The 18,298-nt window shown below is 46.2% G+C and overlaps 1 protein-coding gene across 6 annotated transcripts in view; it reads left to right on the plus strand.

The window, feature by feature from the left end:
- LOC106590020 (MAGUK p55 subfamily member 7) overlaps nt 1-18,298 on the plus strand; it is a 284,039-nt gene that overhangs the window by 59,580 nt on the left and 206,161 nt on the right. For 4 of the 6 annotated variants that reach the window (XR_006762736.1, XR_006762737.1, XM_014180502.2 and 1 more), the window contains exon 2: nt 7,964-8,061. The exons of the other annotated variants lie outside the window; for them this stretch is intronic. The gene's annotated coding sequence lies outside the window, so the exon portion shown is untranslated. The remainder of the gene's footprint in view (nt 1-7,963; nt 8,062-18,298) is intronic. 6 annotated transcript variants of the gene reach the window in all.

Raw genomic sequence — 18,298 nt, forward strand, 5'->3', positions numbered from 1 at the left:
CCCTGGCCTTGACATTCCAACACATTGGGAAAAGGAGAAGCATGGAGAGGACTGAAACAGGATTATCCTCCAGCCCTGATTGCAGTTGACACTAAAGTGTGTGTGTGTGTGTGTGTGTGTGTGTGTGTGTGTGTGTGTGTGTGTGTGTGTGTGTGTGTGTGTGTGTGTGTGTGTGTGTGTGTGTGTGTGTGTTTGCGTGTGTGTGTGTGAGAGAGAGACACCACTGGCTATTAGAGTAATGTTATATGACTAAATGAACACAATGTGGTAATCCCTGGTTTAATGGGAAGAAAGGTTCATGATTTTATTACGACTGCCTTGTGAGGATTCCCCACAAGGACACAGTAGGGCTGTGATTCTGAAGGAAACTTGACAAGAAGAGAACTATTATCATAATAGGACACACACACACCCACACCCTCTCAAGTCTCAACCAACAACACACAAACCTCTTCTATGTGTGAATCTTTAGAGCCAAGGACTTTGCTTACCCAAACACGTGTGTGTGTGTGTGTCCTCTGCCCTCTTACCAGTACTTTTAATTTGGGAGCTGCTGATCCCTGCCACCCTCTTATTTTCCACTGAGGTGTTCTACAGGGCCAGGGCATTTTGGCAGGGCAACAAACAAACACGCACGTACGCACGTACGCATGCACACACACACACACACAGGCGCACACATGCGCAGGCACCCCCCCACACAGATTTTAACTACTCACAGTGTCATTGTGATAACTTACAGATGCTCAAGTCCTTTTGTTCACCCGACCTAGAATACCTCACAATCAAATGCCGACCGTATTACCTCCCAAGAGAATTCTCTTTGGTTAGTCACAGCCTTGTATTTTCCCCCTTAAGCCTATACCACAATGGTCCTCAAATAACTATGCTGGACTTTGTACAAACTGGAAACCAGATATCCTGAGGCCACATTTATTGTAGCTGGGGATTTTAACAAAGTAAATTTGAGGAAAACGCTACCAAAGTTCAACACATTGACTGTAGTACTCACGCTGCTAAAATGCTCGAACACCGTTACTCCCCTTTCCGGGATGCCTACAAGGCCCTCCCCTGCCCTCCCTTCGGCAAATCTGATCATGACTCTATTTTGCTTCTCAAACAGAAAGTACCCATGCTAAGGTCTATTCAATGCCTGTCTGACCAATTGGAATCCATGCTTCAAGATAGATGGCAGCATTCACGCAAAACTGAAAGCTCGAACCACCGCATTTAACCATGGCAAGGTGACTGGGAATATGGTTGAATACAAACATAGCAACAAGCAATCAAACAGGCAAAACGTCAGTACAGAGACAAAGTGTGTGTAGTCACAATTCAACGGCTCAGACACAAGATGTATATGGCAGGGTCTATAGACAATCATGGATTACAAAGGGAAAACCAGCGATGTCGCAGACACCGACATCTTACTCCTGGACAAGCTAAACACCTTCTTCGCCCGCTTTGAGGATAACACTGTGCCACCGACGCGTCCCGCTCCCAAGGACTGTGGGCTCTTGTTCTCCGTGGCTGACGTGAGTAAGACATTTAAGCGTTAACCCTCGCAAGGCTGCCGGCCCAGACGGCATCCCTAGCCGGGTCTTCAGAGCTCCAGCTGGCTGGAGTGTTTACGGACATATTCAATCTCTCCCTATCTCAGTCTGCTGTCCTCACTTGCTTCAAGATGTCCACCATTGTTCCTGTACCCACGAAAGCAAAGGTAACTGAACTAAATGACTATTGCGCCGTAGTACTCACTTCTGTCATCATGAACTGCTTTGAGAGGCTAGTTAAGGATCATATCACCTCTACCCTACCTGGCACACTAGACCCACTTAATTTGCATACCGCCACAATATATCCACAGATGATGCCATTGCCATCACACTGCACACTGCCCTATCCCATCTGGACAAGAGGAATACCTATGTAAGAATGCTGTTCATTGACTATAGCTCATCCTTCAACGCCGTAGTACCCTCCAAGTTCATCATTAAGCTCGGGGCCCTGGGTCTGAATCCCGCCCTGTGCAACTGGGTCCTGGACTTCCTAACGGGCCACCCCCAGGTGGTGAAGGTAGGAAACAACACCTTCACTTCGCTGATCCTCAACACATGGGTTCCACAAGGGCGCATGCTCAGCCCCCTCCTGTACTCCCTGTTTACCAATGACTGCGTGGCCACGCACGCCTCCAACTCAATCATCAAGTTTGCAGACGCAAACAACCGCAATAACATCTGCTAAATATGTGTATGTGTCCAATAAAATTTGAAATACAGGCTAAGGCATCTTGGCAGATGACGTAGGATCAGATGAGCATTGGAGAGCTCAAATCCTGTCAGGTTATGCCTGCTAGGCTATGAACTCTCAATCTCTCGACTGAATTGTCAATCTCTCGACTGCATGGTCCAAAATCTGAGAATATTAACATATTGTGGTGTGGATAAATATGTATTTGTGTAATGTCTGTTGGTTTGTGTTTTTTTGTTTGTCCTGTGACTCCAAAAAATATAAAAACTTGATCACCAAAAAAAAAGGTTATAGTTGATTAATGCTGACACCAGGAAGTCTGAGATGAGATGTCTTTAATCTGTTTGGTTAACTGCTTAGAATGTGGATAGAAGGACACTTGACTTGAACTGCACCTTTCTGTAGAAACACTAGTTAAGGATGTGATTAGTGTTGTCAGCTTGTCACTTTTGATGCAGGTCTTATGTGACAGATTCAGTGGTAGACCTTTACACAGGGTGTTGTTAGCTAGTTATACAGTAGCTGAGCATGTGCAATGTCTAGGCCTAGCCAGTCTGTCATTATTATGGTCTGTCTCCCTCCCCCCATCCACAGAGGTGTTCTGCAGCACCAACCGCAACAACAACAGGGACTCAGACACAAAGAGTGCTTCCCAAAAATCTCCTATATTAGGCACTACTATTGACTATGGTCCCTGGTTAAAAGTAGTGCACTACATATGGAATATGGTCCCATTTGGAATGCAGAGAAGTTGAATGGAAAAAGGGATTGGAGCAGTGGCTGGCTAGGGAGTGGGTAGACTTGATTGATGTGAAGCCCTTTTACTAATCAATTTGGGCTAAGTACACACACACACACACACACACACACACACACACACACACACACACACACACACACACACACACACACACACAGATACTGTACATCAGCAGTGTTGTCATAAACAGAGGACTCCACTCATAGCTGGCAGCTTGAGCGGCAGGGTGTAGCTATCTAGCCTATATGTTCATCGTTGTTCTGCTTGTGAGGTTGTGCCTGTGTTTTTGGCAATGAGAGCTGCAGCCTGTGTGTGTGTGGCCTGTGTGTGTTCAAAATAAGACCATACCATATCAATACTGTTATAGTCTTATTTGGAGTTTGACATTGTGTGGCTGATGCCTTCGGTATCCATTTACTATGTTGTGTTGGAGGAGTGATTAGATGTCCAGCTGTGGCCTATGGGCTTCTTGTTCTTGGAATGCTCTTTACTGACGCTATCGCTGTTGACAGCTGCCTGCAATCTGTCCCTCGTGCACCTTCCCTTCCCCCATTACCTATTAATGATTACGACACACAGTCACAGACCTCCATTCACTAGGGACAGGACAGGTGTAGGGTTTCACCTGATGAGATAATGGTGAATGACTCAACACTATTCTCAATGGAAAACAAATCCTTCACTAAATGTTGTTCATGAATATCTCTGATGTTTTTACGTAGGTAGCCTAGGCTATTTCTGTGTTTTTGTGTGTGTGTTTGTTCGTCTCTGTCTGTGTCCACACCTCTGGCAATGCCGCTATGTGAGCGACATTGCCACAGAGGTGTGATGTGTGTACAGTACTGCATACAGTGAAGGACATTTCCACATCTGTGTGTGACAGAGAGAGTGTCTGGTCCCAGCTGTCTGGTCCCAGCTGTTGCAGCGTTGCAGGCCTGCGTGGTGTCATGGCTGGGTCAGAGAGTGTCAGCTGTTGCCCCCTGTGAGATCAGTTGTCCAAGGAGGAGGGGGAGTGCTGCATGCTGCAGGTCCTAGAGACTAGCCTGGTTAAACCAGACTGATTGATGGGGAATTTCATGGTAACGGAATTGGACTGAGTCTCAGCTAGAACTGGGCGATATATCGAGTTAATTGAAATGTATTTTTTGTAGCGTGAATTTTCATATGCATGAATCGCAAGTATTTCATTATTTTCTGTTTTGTTTTTATGAGCATTTATGGCCGCTTGTTCTCACGTTGTCTCTTTGGTCTCTTCTCCCTCGCTCTTTCTGTGCTGTGCATTGTGCACCTTCCCACACACACACCAAGCCCCTCCCCTGCTACTCAACATACATTGTAGATTGCCTTTTGCGCTCTGATAAAAAGCAGAATCGCTCATATAGACACCAAAACACATTGAGACATTATTTTACTGTAATAGAGTGTAACAGCTGTCTTCAGAAATGGACCAAGGCGCAGCGGGTATGTGGATACTCATAGTTTTTTAATAAACAAAAGTAAAGCATCCACAGGGAAAACAAACGATACTCACGAAGACAGGAACAGTTTTGCAGGCACACAACACGCAGTGCAAAAACAACTACCCACAACCCCAAAGAAAAAACACACACCGCACACACAATATAGGACTCCCAATCAAAGGCAACTCAACACACCTGCCTTCAATTGGGAGTCCAATCACCCACACAACATTTAACACACACAAACCCCCTGCCACATCCTGACCAAAACTAACACAATTAAGCCCTCTGCTGGTCAGGACGTGACAGTACCCCCCCTCAAGGTGCAGACCCCGGAATGCACCTAAAAGAAAAAACAAACCCCCAAACAACAAAAAATATCCCCCTAAACAATAAGGGAGGGAAGGGAGGGTGGCTGCCGTCACCGACGGCACTGTGCTACACCCTCCCTCCCCAACCCACCTATCCTGGAGGTGGCTCAGGTGCAGGACGTGGACTTCGCTCCACCTTCGGTGTCGCCCACTTCGGTGGCGCCGATAGCTGCGCTGGGCAGACGGGCCACTCGGGCTGACCCTGGCAGACGGACCACTCTGGCTGGGCCGGAAGACATGCGGGCCACTCGGGCTGGACCGGAGGACAGACGGGGCACCCTGGCAGATCCGGGCAGGCGGGCCACTCTGGCAGATCCGGGCAGTCGGGCCACTCTGGCAGCCCCGGGCAGGCGGGCCACTCTGGCAGACCCGGAGGACAGGCGGGGCACCCTGGCAGATCCGGGCAGGCGGGCCGCTCTGGCAGCTCCGGGCAGTCGGGCTGCTCTGGCAGCTCCGGGCAGTCGGGCCGCTCTGGCAGCTCCGGGCAGTCGGGCCGCTCTGGCAGCTCCGGGTAGTCGGGCCGCTCTGGCAGCTCCGGGCAGTCGGGCCGCTCTGGCAGCTCCGGGCAGTCGGGCGGCTCTGGCAGCTCCTGACTGGCGGGCGGCTCTGGCATCTCCTGACTGGCGGGCGGCTCTGGCGACTCATGACTGGCGGGCGGCTCTGGCGACTCATGACTGGCGGGCGGCTCTGGCGACTCATGACTGGCGGGCGGATCTGGCGACTCATGACTGGCGGGCGGCTCTGGCGACTCATGACTGGCGGGCGGCTCTGGCGACTCATGACTGGCGGGCGGCTCTGGCGACTCATGACTGGCGGGCGGCTCTGGCGACTCTTGACTGGCGGGCGGCTCTGGCGACTCTTGACTGGCGGGCGGCTCTGGCGACTCTTGACTGGCGGGCGGCTCTGGCGACTCTTGACTGGCGGGCAGCTCTGGCGACTCTGGACTGGCGGGCAGCTCTGGCGACTCTGGACTTGCGGGCAGCTCTGGCGACTCTTGACTGGCGGGCAGCTCTGGCGACTCTTGACTGGCGGGCAGCTCTGGCGACTCTTGACTGGCGGGCAGCTCTGGCGACTCTTGACTGGCGGACAGCTCTGGTGACTCTTGACTGGCGAGGCTGGGCTGACGCACTAGACGCCTGATGCGTGGGGCTGGTACCGGACGTGCCAGCCTGGAGACACGCACCTCCATGCTAGTGCGTATAGCGGGAAACACCGGACCGTAGAGGCGCACTGGCGGTCTTGAGCGCAGGGTTGGCATCACCCCTTCCGGCTCGATGCTCACCTCGCCCTGGCACATGCGGGGCGCTGGTAACTGTGCCTACCGGCCTGAAAATCCAATTCCTCACCACAGCCCCAACTCCAAAGCACGGGACCTGTCCAGTCCGTCTCTGCCCTACAAGGGTACGGGGAGCTGGCCTGGGGCTCCCATCTCGCCCCGCCAAACAGCCCTTGTGCCCCCCCAATTTTTATTTATTGGGGCTGCCTCTCGGGTTCCCTTAGCTCCCTTAACTTGTCCTCCCAGAATCTTCGCTCATCCTGCCAAGTCCATCCATCCACGCTGTTCTCCTGTGGCTCCCTCCTCTTCCGCTGCTTGGTCCTTTTGTGGTGGGTAGTTCTGTAACAGCTGTCTTCAGAAATGGACCAAGGCGCAGCGGGTATGTGGATACTCATAGTTTTTTAATAAACAAAAGTAAAGCATCCACAGGGAAAACAATAAACGATACTCACAAAGACAGGAACAGTTTTGCAGGCACACAACACGCAGTGCAAAAACAACTACCCACAACCTCAAAGAAAAACACACACTACTATATAGGACTCCCAATCAAAGGCAACTCAACACACCTGCCTTCAATTGGGAGTCCAATCACCCACACAACATTTAACACGCACAAACCCCCTGCCACATCCTGACCAAAACTAACACAATTACGCCCTCCGCTGGTCAGGACGTGACATAGAGGAAACTTTACCTTTCTAATGATACCCTCTTTATGTCTTACCTCCTAAAATTGCTTGCAGAGCAGACAATACTAAACAGTAAATTTGTATGCACTTGTAATGAGCTTAAAAAGCATTTATATAAGGACTTGGCAACGCGCATATTTTTATAGAGGTAGGTAGGCCACTTGATTTCAACATCTAAACCAGCTGTTCAGTCTTCAACGCGGTCTAGAGAGTTGCGCTGAAAATGTGTTTTATTTTTCATTGCCGTCCAAAATGTGCAAAAAATTGTTCTCTATTCATCGTTTTTAAAATGTTTTATGCTCCCTGGCTGTCTCGTGATTATTAGTGAGCTGGACAGTCAAGAAACAGTATAAATGTAAGTCCATAATCAGTTATACACAGTTTAAGGTATTTTGAGTTTGTTCCCCTCCCCCCACAATTAAATGTGTATGTTTGACACCCCTGATCTAAACAAAGTGAGCAGGCTAGCATGCTGTTCAAACAGTTGGAGAGACACAACAGTTTAAACAGGTGTGTTCATAACAGTTCAACTGTTCTTCTAGCTAATATAGATCCAAGTTGGCTAGAAAGATTTGAAAGATTAAGCTTGCCACTCATTAGCAAGTGGGCTTGTGCTTGACAGATTGTTTATGAGACCCATGCTCATTTTCTACAATGCATTAATCTGCTACAAGAGCTTGGTCATTATTTTTATTTATTTATTTTTATTTCACCTTTATTTAACCAGGTAGGCAAGTTGAGAACAAGTTCTCATTTACAATTGCGACCTGGCCAAGATAAAGCAAAGCAGTTTGACACATACAACAACACAGAGTTATACATGGAGTAAAACAAACATACAGTCAATAATACAGTAGAAAAATAAGTCTATATACAATGTGAGCAAATGAGGTGAGATAAGGGAGGTAAAGGCAAAAAAGGCCATGGTGGCAAAGTAAATACAATATAGCAAGTAAAACACTGGAATGGTAGATTTGTAGTGGAAGAAATTATTAGTAGATGTGCATTGTGTATGGTTCTGGTTAAACACGTTTTTCATAGAAAGACTTGAAACCCAGATCAGTGATTACTGCAAAAAGTCAAGTTAAACTAGTTTGATAAAATAATGTAATTATTAGTGAGTCTTCTGTGGCTTCTTTTTTTTTGCCTAACAGTGGAGGCTGGTGAGTTGAACAATTGAGGAGGATGGGAGACCCACGTTAAAGGCGCGGAACGCATGGAGACGTCAAAGTGTTTCAAAAATCGTCAAAGGGTAATTATTCTAACCTAAAGCATTTAATAAAGACATTTATAGTACAATATTATGGGGAATGGGAACGAGAGGGCTACTTACATCATTTTTGAAAGGGATCACAGCAGTGATTGAATGAGGGTATGAGGCATGAGTTGAGGTGTTCAGAAGCTTGACTTCAGTGCAGGACAGGATTTGACTGGGAAGACAAACAATAACACAACACACTACACAGTTAGACAAAAGACCTAAGAATGAGTTAGTCCAAGCAAGTAGTAAAATCATTGATATGTAATAATGTGATTGTGATTGTGTTTGTGTATGTGGATGTGATTAACTCTACATACAATAATGAGAGAAAATTGATAGGGATGCTCACAGTGCTTGGAGAGGAAACATTCAATGCGCCAGTGGATGAGCGGGCACATGAGACGTGGCTTCAGTTCATGTCAGGAAAGAGTTGACAATGGTGTGGAGCTTTCATCACCTCTTAATTAGGGAACAGGAAGGGACTTAGCTGTAAATACAAATAGCAGATACATTCCATTACAGCTGCGCCATTGTAGGTTTGAACAACAAGTTTCTCCGTGAAGTTAACCTGTCTGGGCTAGGGGGCAGTATTTTCACGGCCGGATAAAAAAACGTACCCGATTTAACCTGTTAGGGCTAGGGGGCAGTATTGACACGGCTGGATAAAAAACGTACCGGATTTAATCTGGTTACTACTCCTGCCCAGTAACTAGAATATGCATATAATTATTGGCTTTGAATAGAAAACACCCTAAAGTTTCTAAAACTGTTTGAATGGTGTCTGTGAGTATAACAGAACTCATATGGCAGGCCAAAACCTGAGAAGATTCCATGCAGGAAGTGGCCTGTCTGACAATTTCTTCCCCTTCTTGATTATCTCTATCCATTACAAAGGATCTCTGCTGTTACGTGACACTTCCTACGGCTCACATGGGCTCTCAGAAGGCGGCAAAAAGCTGAATCGTGGCTTTGCAGGCTCTGGCTGAAAAAAAGTAGCGCGTTTGGGTAGTGGCTGGTTACAGTACTGTGAGACTCAGGCGCGTGCCCGCGTCGACCGAATGCTTTGTTTTCTTTCCTCTGTTTACCTAAACGGAGATTCCCGGTCGGAATATTATCGCTTTTTTACGAGAAAAATGGCATAAAAATGGATTTTAAACAGCGGTTGACATGCTTCGAAGTACGGTAATGGAATATTTAGAATTTTTTGGTCTCGAATTGCGCCATGCTCGTGACCCTGATTTACCATTTCGGATAGTGTCTGGAACGCACGAACAAAACGCCGCTATTTGGATATAACTATGGATTATTTTGGACCAAACCAACATTTGTTATTGAAGTAGCAGTCCTGGGAGTGCATTCTGACGAAGACAACAAAGGTAATCAAACTTTTGTAATAGTAAATCTGACTTTGGTCAGGGCTAAACTTGGTGGGTGTCTAAATGGCTAGCCGTGATGGCTGGGCTATCTACTGAGAATATTGCAAAATGTGCTTTCACCGAAAAGCTATTTTAAAATCGGACACCGCGATTGCACAAAGGAGTTCTGTATCTATAATTCTTAAAATAATTGTTATGTTTTTTGTGAACGTTTATCGTGAGTAATTTAGTAAATTGTTAGTAAATTCCCCGGAAGTTTGCCCGGGGTATGCTAGTTCTGAACGTCACATGCAAATGTAAAAAGCTGTTTTTTGATATAAATATGAACTTGATTGAACAAAACATGCATGTATTGTATAACATAATGTCCTAGGTGTGTCATCTGATGAAGATCATCAAAGGTTAGTGCTGCATTTAACTGTCTTCTGGGTTTTTGTGACATTATATGCTAGCTTGAAAAATGGGTGTCTGATTATTTCTGGCTGGGTACTCTGCTGACATAATCTAATGTTTTGCTTTCGCTGTAAAGCCTTTTTGAAATCGGACAGTGTGGTTAGATTAACGAGAGTCTTGTCTTTAAATAGCTGTAAAATAGTCATATGTTTGAGAAATTGAAGTAATAGCATTTCTAAGGTATTTGAATATCGCGCCACGGGATTCAACTGGCTGTTGCGTAGGTGGGACGAATTCGTCCCGCCTAGCCCAGAGAGGTTAAACTGGTTACTACTCTTTCCCAGAAACGAGAATATGCATATTATTGGTAGATTTCGATAAACACTCTGAAGTTTCTAAAACTGTTTGAATGGTGTCTGTGAGTATAACATAACTCATATGGCAGGCAAAAACCTGCGAAAATTCCAAGCAGGAAGTGGCCTGTTTGCGTATTTGTAGTTCTCCCTTTGCTTCTCTATCGAAACTACAGTGCCCGTGGGGTTATGTAACACTTTCTAAGTCTTCCATTGGCTCTCCAAAGCGTTCAGAAAGCGGATTGACGCGTCTCCTGTCTCCGGGCAGAGTACAGGAGCACAGTTTGTCAGTGGACTGCCTGGTGGCTAAGAGATTGGAAATGCGCGTTCACGAGACCTCACCATTTTTTCTCTTCCTTTTTGAATGAATACAGCATTGTCCGGTTGGAATATTATCTCTATTTTACAAGAAAAATACGATAAAAATTGATTTTAAACAGCGTTTGACATGCTTCTAAGTAGGGTAAAGGAACATTTTGAAATGTTTTGTCTGGAAATGCGCTCACGCGTTACCTTTTGGATAGTGACCTGAACGCACGAACAAAACGGAGGTATTTGTACATAGCTATGGATTATTTGGAACAAAAACAACATTTGTTGTGGAAGTAGCAGTCCTGGGAGTGCATTATGATGAAGAACAGCAAAGGTAATCCAATTTTTCTAATAGTAATTCTGAGTTTAGGTTGCCCCGAACTTGGCGGGTGTCAAATTAGCTAGCCGTGAGGGCTGAGCTATGTACTCAGAATATTGCAAAATGTGCTTTCGCCGAAAAGCTATTTTAAAATTTGACATAGCGATTGCATAAAGGAGTTCTGTATCTATAATTCTTAAAATAATTGTTATGCATTTTGTCAACGTTTATCATGAGTAATTTAGTAAATTCATCAGAACTTTTCGGTGGGAATACAATTTCTGAACATCACACGCCAATGTAAAAAGCTGTTTTTTGATATAAATATGAACTTGATTGAACAAAACATGCATGTATTGTATAACATAATGTCATAGGAGTGTCATCTGATGAAGGTCAACAAAGGTTAGTGCTGCATTTAGCTGTGTTTTGGGTTTATGTGACATATGCTTGCTTGAAAAATGGCTGTGTGGTTATTTGTGTCTATGTACTCTCCTAACATAATCTAATGTTTTGCTTTCGCTGTAAAGCCTTTTTGAAATCGGACAATGTGGTTAGATTAACGAGAGTCTTATCTTTCAAATGGTGTAAAATAGTCGTATGTTTGAAATATAGAAATTATTGCATTTTTTAGGTTTTTTAGGTTTTTTAGGCTGTTGAATAGAGTAGGACGCTAACGTCCCACCTAGCCCATAGAGGTTAAACACAGACTGTGCATCTCGCCCACTTGACACATCAAAGTAGCCCAAGAAACGTTCCTGAATAAAGCCCTGATCATCCACATACCTGACGATAACTGACTACTGCAAGCAGACTGGTGGCACCATAGGTCCGAGAGTGGTGGGGAAATGTTTACCTCCTGGGCCCAAAGTTTTTCCTTTTCTGTTAACCTAACCAGGAAAACTCTGGAACCTTTAAGGTATGACAGTGATTAATAAGTTGTAAAAAGGTATTATAAGGGCTATGATGGGACCATATTTGTCTAATCAGGTCACATGGTTTAAAATAAACTGGGAAAAACTCTGTCAAACTGCAGCAACCTTATACTTGTTCATATTAATTATATTTAGACTAGAGTAGGAGGGGGATTTCCTCTACCCAATAGAACTCACGGGGCTGAGCTTGTTTTATGTATGTTTGCATCATGCAGGCCTATGCAACTGTAGGCCTTATAAAACATTAACTCACATCTGTCACGTCCTGACCAGTATAAGGGGTCATTTGTTATTGTAGTTTGGTCAGGACGTGGCAGGGGTGTGTTTGTTTAGAGTGTTTCGGGGTTTGTTGGGTTATGTTCTTGTTAGTCTATTTCTATGTTAGTTCTAGTATGTCTATTTCTATGTGGTGTTTGTTGGGTTGACCTTCAATTGGAAGCAGCTGCTCCTAGTTGCTTCTAATTGAAGGTCCTATTTAAGAGGGGTGTTTTTCTATGGGATTTTGTGGGTAGTTGTTCCTTGTTTAGCTGTGTGCCTGACAGGACTGTTTTTCGTCGGTCTTTTTGTTCGTGTGTTTTTTTGTTTTTCGTTTCTTCAAATAAAGGAGAAAATGAGCATACACATTCCCGCTGCGTTTTGGTCCAATTCATACGACGCCCGTGACAGAACTACCCACCACAAACGGACCGAGCAGCGAAGGAAGGAGCAGCAGCAGAGCTCTGTGGAGTCATGGACATGGGAAGAGATTCTGGATGGGGCAGGACCTTGGCACCAGGCTGGGGAGTATCGGCGCCCTAAGGAGGAGCTGGAGGCAGCCAAGGTGGAGCGGCGCTATTATGAGGCATTATACGCACCGAGAGGCAAGTGCGAGAGGCAGCCCCAAAAAAGTTTTTTGGGGGGGCACACGGGTAGTTTGGCTGGGCCTAGGGTAAGCCCTAAGCCAACTTCCCGTGTTTATTATGGGGAGCGTTTGGCAGTGAGAGCGCCGATGTATTCCGGAAGTGCGCACGATCTCGCCCATGCGCATGCACAGTCCGGTGCGAGTGATCCCAGCTCCTCGCAAGTGCCGTGCTAGAGTGGGCATCCAGTCGGGTAGGAGTATGCCTGCACAGCACATCTGGCCACTAGTGCGCCTCCTAGGCCCAGGCTACCCTATGCCTGCTCTACGCACGGCAGCCATCAGGCCTCTGCACAGCCCAGTTCGCCCTGTGCCAGCATTCCGCTCGTACAGGGCTACTATTACCATCCAGCCAGGACGGGTTCTGCAGGAGGTGCACTCCAGACCTCCAGTGCCTACTCATGGCCCGGTGTATCCAGTTCCTGCTCCTCGCACTAGCCCTGAGGTGCGTGTCTCTAGTCTGGTGCCTCCAAAGCCAGCACCACGCACCAGGCCTCCAGTGCGTCAGTCCAGTCTAGTACGTCCTGTTCCCGCTCCTTGCACTAGCCTTGGGGTACGTGTCTCCAGTCTGGTACCTCCAGTACCAGCCCCACGCACCAGGCCTCCAGTGCATCAGCCCAGTCCAGCTCGTCCTGCTCCTCGCACTAGCCCTGTGGTGCATGTCCCTAGTCTGGCGCCTCCTAAGCCAGCCCCACGCATCAGGCCTTCAGTGCGCTTTCCCCGTCCAGAGCTTCCGGCAACAGTGCCCCGTCTAGAGTGTCCGGCAACAGTGCCCCGTCCAGAGTGTCCGGCAACAGTTCCCCGTCCAGAGCTTCCGGCAACAGTGCCCCGTCTAGAGATGGCCCACAGCCGGAGCCAGCAGAGACGGCCCGCAGTCCGGAGCCAGCAGAGACGGCCCGCAGTCCGGAACCGACAGAGACGGCCCGCAGTCCAGAACCGACAGAGACGGCCCGCAGTCCGGAACCGACAGAGACGGCCCGCAGTCCGGAACCGACAGAGACGGCCCGCAGTCCGGAACCGACAGAGACGGCCCGCAGTCTGGAACCGACAGAGACGGCCCGCAGTCTGGAACCGACAGAGACGGCCCGCAGTCTGGAACCGACAGAGACGGCCCGCAGTCTGGAACCGACAGAGACGGCCCGCAGTCTGGAACCGACAGAGACGGCCCTACAGTCTGGAACCGACAGAGACGGCCCTACAGTCCGGAACCGACAGAGTCGCCCTCCAGTCCGGAACCGGCGCAGCCAGAGTCGCCCTCCAGTCCGGAGCTCCCAGCAACGCGCATCAGCCCGAGGTCTCCAGCGACGCGCATCAGCCCGAGGTCTTCAGCGATGCGCCTTAGTCCAGAGACTTCGGGAAGGGTAATATAAAATAACCAGTTAGCGGGGGTGGTTAGGTTGGGGAGTAAGGCCTGAGCCACCTCCGTAGTAGGAGGTTGGGGAGGGGGGGGTGTAGCACAAGAACCATCGGTGACGGTGGCCACCCTTCCTTCCCCCCCTTTAGTTTGGGAATATTTTTGTGACTTCGGTTTATTTTTGTGTTTTTGTTTAAGGTGCATCCGGGGGTCTGCACCTTTTGGGGGGGGGGGGGTACTGTCACGTCCTGACCAGTATAAGGGGTCATTTGTTATTGTAGTTTGGTCAGGACGTGGCAGAGGTGTGTTTGTTTAGAGTGTTTCGGGGTTTGTTGGGTTATGTTCTTGTTAGTCTATTTCTGTGTTAGTTCTAGTATGTCTATTTCTATGTGGTGTTTGTTGGGTTGACCTTCAATTGGAAGCAGCTGCTCCTAGTTGCTTCTAATTGAAGGTCCTATTTAAGAGGGGTGTTTTTCTATGGGATTTTGTGGGTAGTTGTTCCTTGTTTAGCTGTGTGCCTGACAGGACTGTTTTTCGTCATTCTTTTTGTTCGTGTGTTTTTTTTGTTTTTCGTTTCTTCAAATAAAGGAGAAAATTAGCATACACATTCCTGCTGCGTTTTGGTCCAATTCATACGACGCCCGTGACAACATCTGTCATCACTATTATGTTTATTGATTAATTCCAGTTATTAATTAATTTTGGATTGGAAACGTATAGGCAGCTTAGCCAGCCCAATTTTGAATATAAACCAAATTTGATCACGTTCACATTTTCTCCTCACAAATTGCCTATAAATACATAACGTTACAAAATATGTTACAACCTCCCCCGGTCTCCCCTTACTAATAGTGAGTGTGCAACTTCAAATAATTTCCCCCACTTTTCCCTACCAGCGAATTAAGGAAGTTCTGACAAGCGTTTGAGGATATTTTTCAACTATAGTAAATGACAGTAATTTTACGAGTAAAGAAGGAAGCCCAGGTTTCCATAGGCAAAATTTGTCTTGAAAGGAGTGTGGATATTTGGCCTGGCAAAGCGGTTTTATACGATGACAATGGGAGCTGATAATTTAAGTTTTTACTCCGCTGGTCTCGGTTGGTCCTCATTGTCCGAGAGCGAGTCAAGGCCGAGTAAAAATGTATTTAACACAGAGACGAGACCGAGACGCTCAATATGTGACCGAGACTGGTCTCAAGTACTACAACACTGCATGGTTGTCTCTGAAAAATGTACAAAATGTCAAATGTAATAATATTGAACTCAAAAGATGTCCAACGATTGAACAGGGCAATAGCTGAGTTTATCTGTCTGAATCAAGTGCCATTCTGTGACTTTTGTTGCTGTGGTATCGTTTTGGTATCGAGTATCGTGATGCTATCGAGTATTGTGATACTAAACCTGGTATTTCTGTATCATTAAAACACTACACACTGGCTATTATTTTAATGAGCTCCACCGCCAAACAAGACCAAATTTGGTTCGTCCAGATCGTCTATGTTTCAGAAGTTTGGACATTAAAGTACAGCACAATAGAGCTCAGTAGAGTACATCACAGTACAGTACCATAGAGCACAGTAAAATTAGAGCATAGTTCAGAAGAGTACAGTACATTACTGATTGCTTGTAATGATTAATATACATTTTATTTTTTACTGCTTCTTTTAATTGAAGATATTGAAAATGTTATTTTTTTTATATGTTTTATAGTTATTGTATGGAGCTAAATGTAATGATCAAGATGAGAGACTGACCATATTTAACCCACTGCAGTATAGGCAAGGATGCTTAAGGAGGCTGGAGGCCCTACACAGGATGCTAGCCTGGTTAAACCAGACTGAACATGATGAGTGCAACATTCAGTGTGGTTAAACCAGGCTACCTTGAGAAGCCCACTGCAGCCAAACATGCTGGCCTTACATAAAGACCAACTCTAGCTAGGCTACCTTTAAGACAATGATTGTCTACTCCTCATCTGCTTTTTGGTATATTTGTGCATGATCTTCAATGGGGATATGGAAGCTTTGGGAGTGTAGGTCTAGTCTAGTACTAGTCTACTTGTTTGTTAGCTTGCTGGCATGTTGTTTGCAGTTCCCGGCAGGCTAGAATATTGAACTTGGAGCTGGAGGATTAGGCTACCTGTGAGTGGTTCAGGCTGTCGCAAATCAGATTCTGAGCCTCCTCCTGTGTGTCTTATTAAAGTTCAAGGAAAAGTCAGTGTGTGTCTGGCTAGCCTTTCACTTTCAACGGGCACATTCGGTGAGAAATTAGAATCCTTGACTCTTCTTCTTGCTCTTTGCAAAAGTCAGGCATTTATAAAAATGGTAACAGTGACCGTAATAAATATCCACTTTATTCTGCTATCAGGCTCACACAGTGTCTCTTTGTGCCCCTGAGGTACTTGCTGGCCTGGGAATTTAACAAGGTTGTTTCTTATTGGACAGCAAAGGGCATTTGTTCAGTTCATAGGCCTAGGACTGAATGGCTGCGTCTCAAATGACACCTATTCCCTTTATACTGCACTACCTTTGACAAGGATCCATAGGGCTCTGGTCAGAAGTAGTGCACTATATAGGGAATTGGGTGCCATTTGGGACACAGACAGAAAAGCCCATTCCCATGTTCGTACTTAAGTCATCATGATGTAAAACCGTTTTTCACCCTTCTTTACCTTTTTCCCCATTTCATTTAATCTCAGACAATTCCCCTCAGACAGTAATTTAAAACATCCTCTATTGGGTTTAACCATAGTTTCTGAGAAACTCTGGATTCTCCCCTTGGAGCTGTGTGTCAGAGTATTGAGGATGCTCAATGGCTTGGAATCGTCCTGGTAGCATAAATAAGAGCTGATGGCTTTAGAGCCGTCCTCCCAGGCTGATTTAGATCCAGGCTGGAGCTTAGACAGAGGGCTTTGCTTCCATTGATTTATGCATGCTACATGCATTGAATGGATGAGAAGGAAGACTCACTGGAAGTGGCGTCTATGGGTGGCATGGTATGATGTTATGGTACTTGAGAAAGGGACGTTTTAGACTCAGCCTTTAGCTGTCTATGGTCTTATAGAGTTATATGTGTGGTCATCCAAACGTTGATTGGGTGAGGATGTCGGAGGAGGAAGTGGCATCCATGGGTGGCATGTTGTTATGGTCCTTGAGAAAAGGGAAGTTGTACTTCTTCTAAGCTTCTCTGGTGATGGAGGTTTGAGGTCTCAGACACTATTCTTTGGAGTGAATTATTCATTGTGTGTTTAGTAGGCGAGTATTTATGTGGTTGTCGGTTGGGCTCATAGGGTAGTGTTATGTAGTAGGTACTGTAGGTAAGAGTGGTAGGTAAGAATTATTCAGTATTCTCTGGAGTGAATTATTCATTGTCCCCCTGGATCCCCGATAAGCAAACCCACTGTCCTCAGGGACACACACACATCCAAAACGGTCCGCACACTCATACTTTCATGTTAAGGCACACACCTAGGCCTTTTCTAATATGGGCAAAAGTCCATCCTACATGTCTCTCCTCCGTCCTCTGTCCTATAAGAAAACCTATAAGTGGTCGAGGAGATGTCAGTTTGTTAGTAGGCGAACGGAAGAGAGGATAGTTATGTGTATCCTACCGGAGTCCTTCGTGAAAGCGTTTTAAAATCTGCCACACCCCCTTTGAATCGGCTTTAGTTGTGTCGGAGGAGAAAAGCATACACATGTTTAAAACGGTAAGTAGCATATTGTTTTTATCTATAGAATGTCTGGCACAACTAACTTAATTTGTTTTCATCACTTTACACATATATTTTGGAATCCAGCCCTGTAAAGGCGAGTGGAGGAGTATTATTTTATACAACCGCATTCCACGTTTCCTCTCCTTGCCGCCTCTCCTCGATTACCTTTGACCTATTCAAAAGGAGGCGAGTATTATTTTTTTGCTACTGTAGGTAGTGTTAGCTGGCGCTAGTCGTCTGTACCTGCACCAAAACTCCAGTATTGTTTATCCTATTGCTTGTTCTCCATCTTCTTTGAAATTGCGAGCCAACATGTTTTCAGCACTTTTTTCACCCTGACTGATCCAAATTAGTTTTCTTATGCTCTCTCGTCTCTCTGCAGCAGACATATAGTGAGCAATATGTTTGGAACAACAAATGGAAATAAAATCGCAGTATAGAATCGCAATATTTATAGAATCGGGAGAATAATGAGAGTAATGCATATCATATCGGTACGTAAGTATCGTGATAATATCTTATCGTAAGGTCCCTGGCAATTCCCAGCCCTATTATCTGAACACTGTGCGGGATGCT

The sequence above is a fragment of the Salmo salar genome, chromosome ssa29 (assembly GCF_905237065.1).
Source record: "Salmo salar chromosome ssa29, Ssal_v3.1, whole genome shotgun sequence".
Classification (NCBI taxonomy): domain Eukaryota; kingdom Metazoa; phylum Chordata; class Actinopteri; order Salmoniformes; family Salmonidae; genus Salmo; species Salmo salar.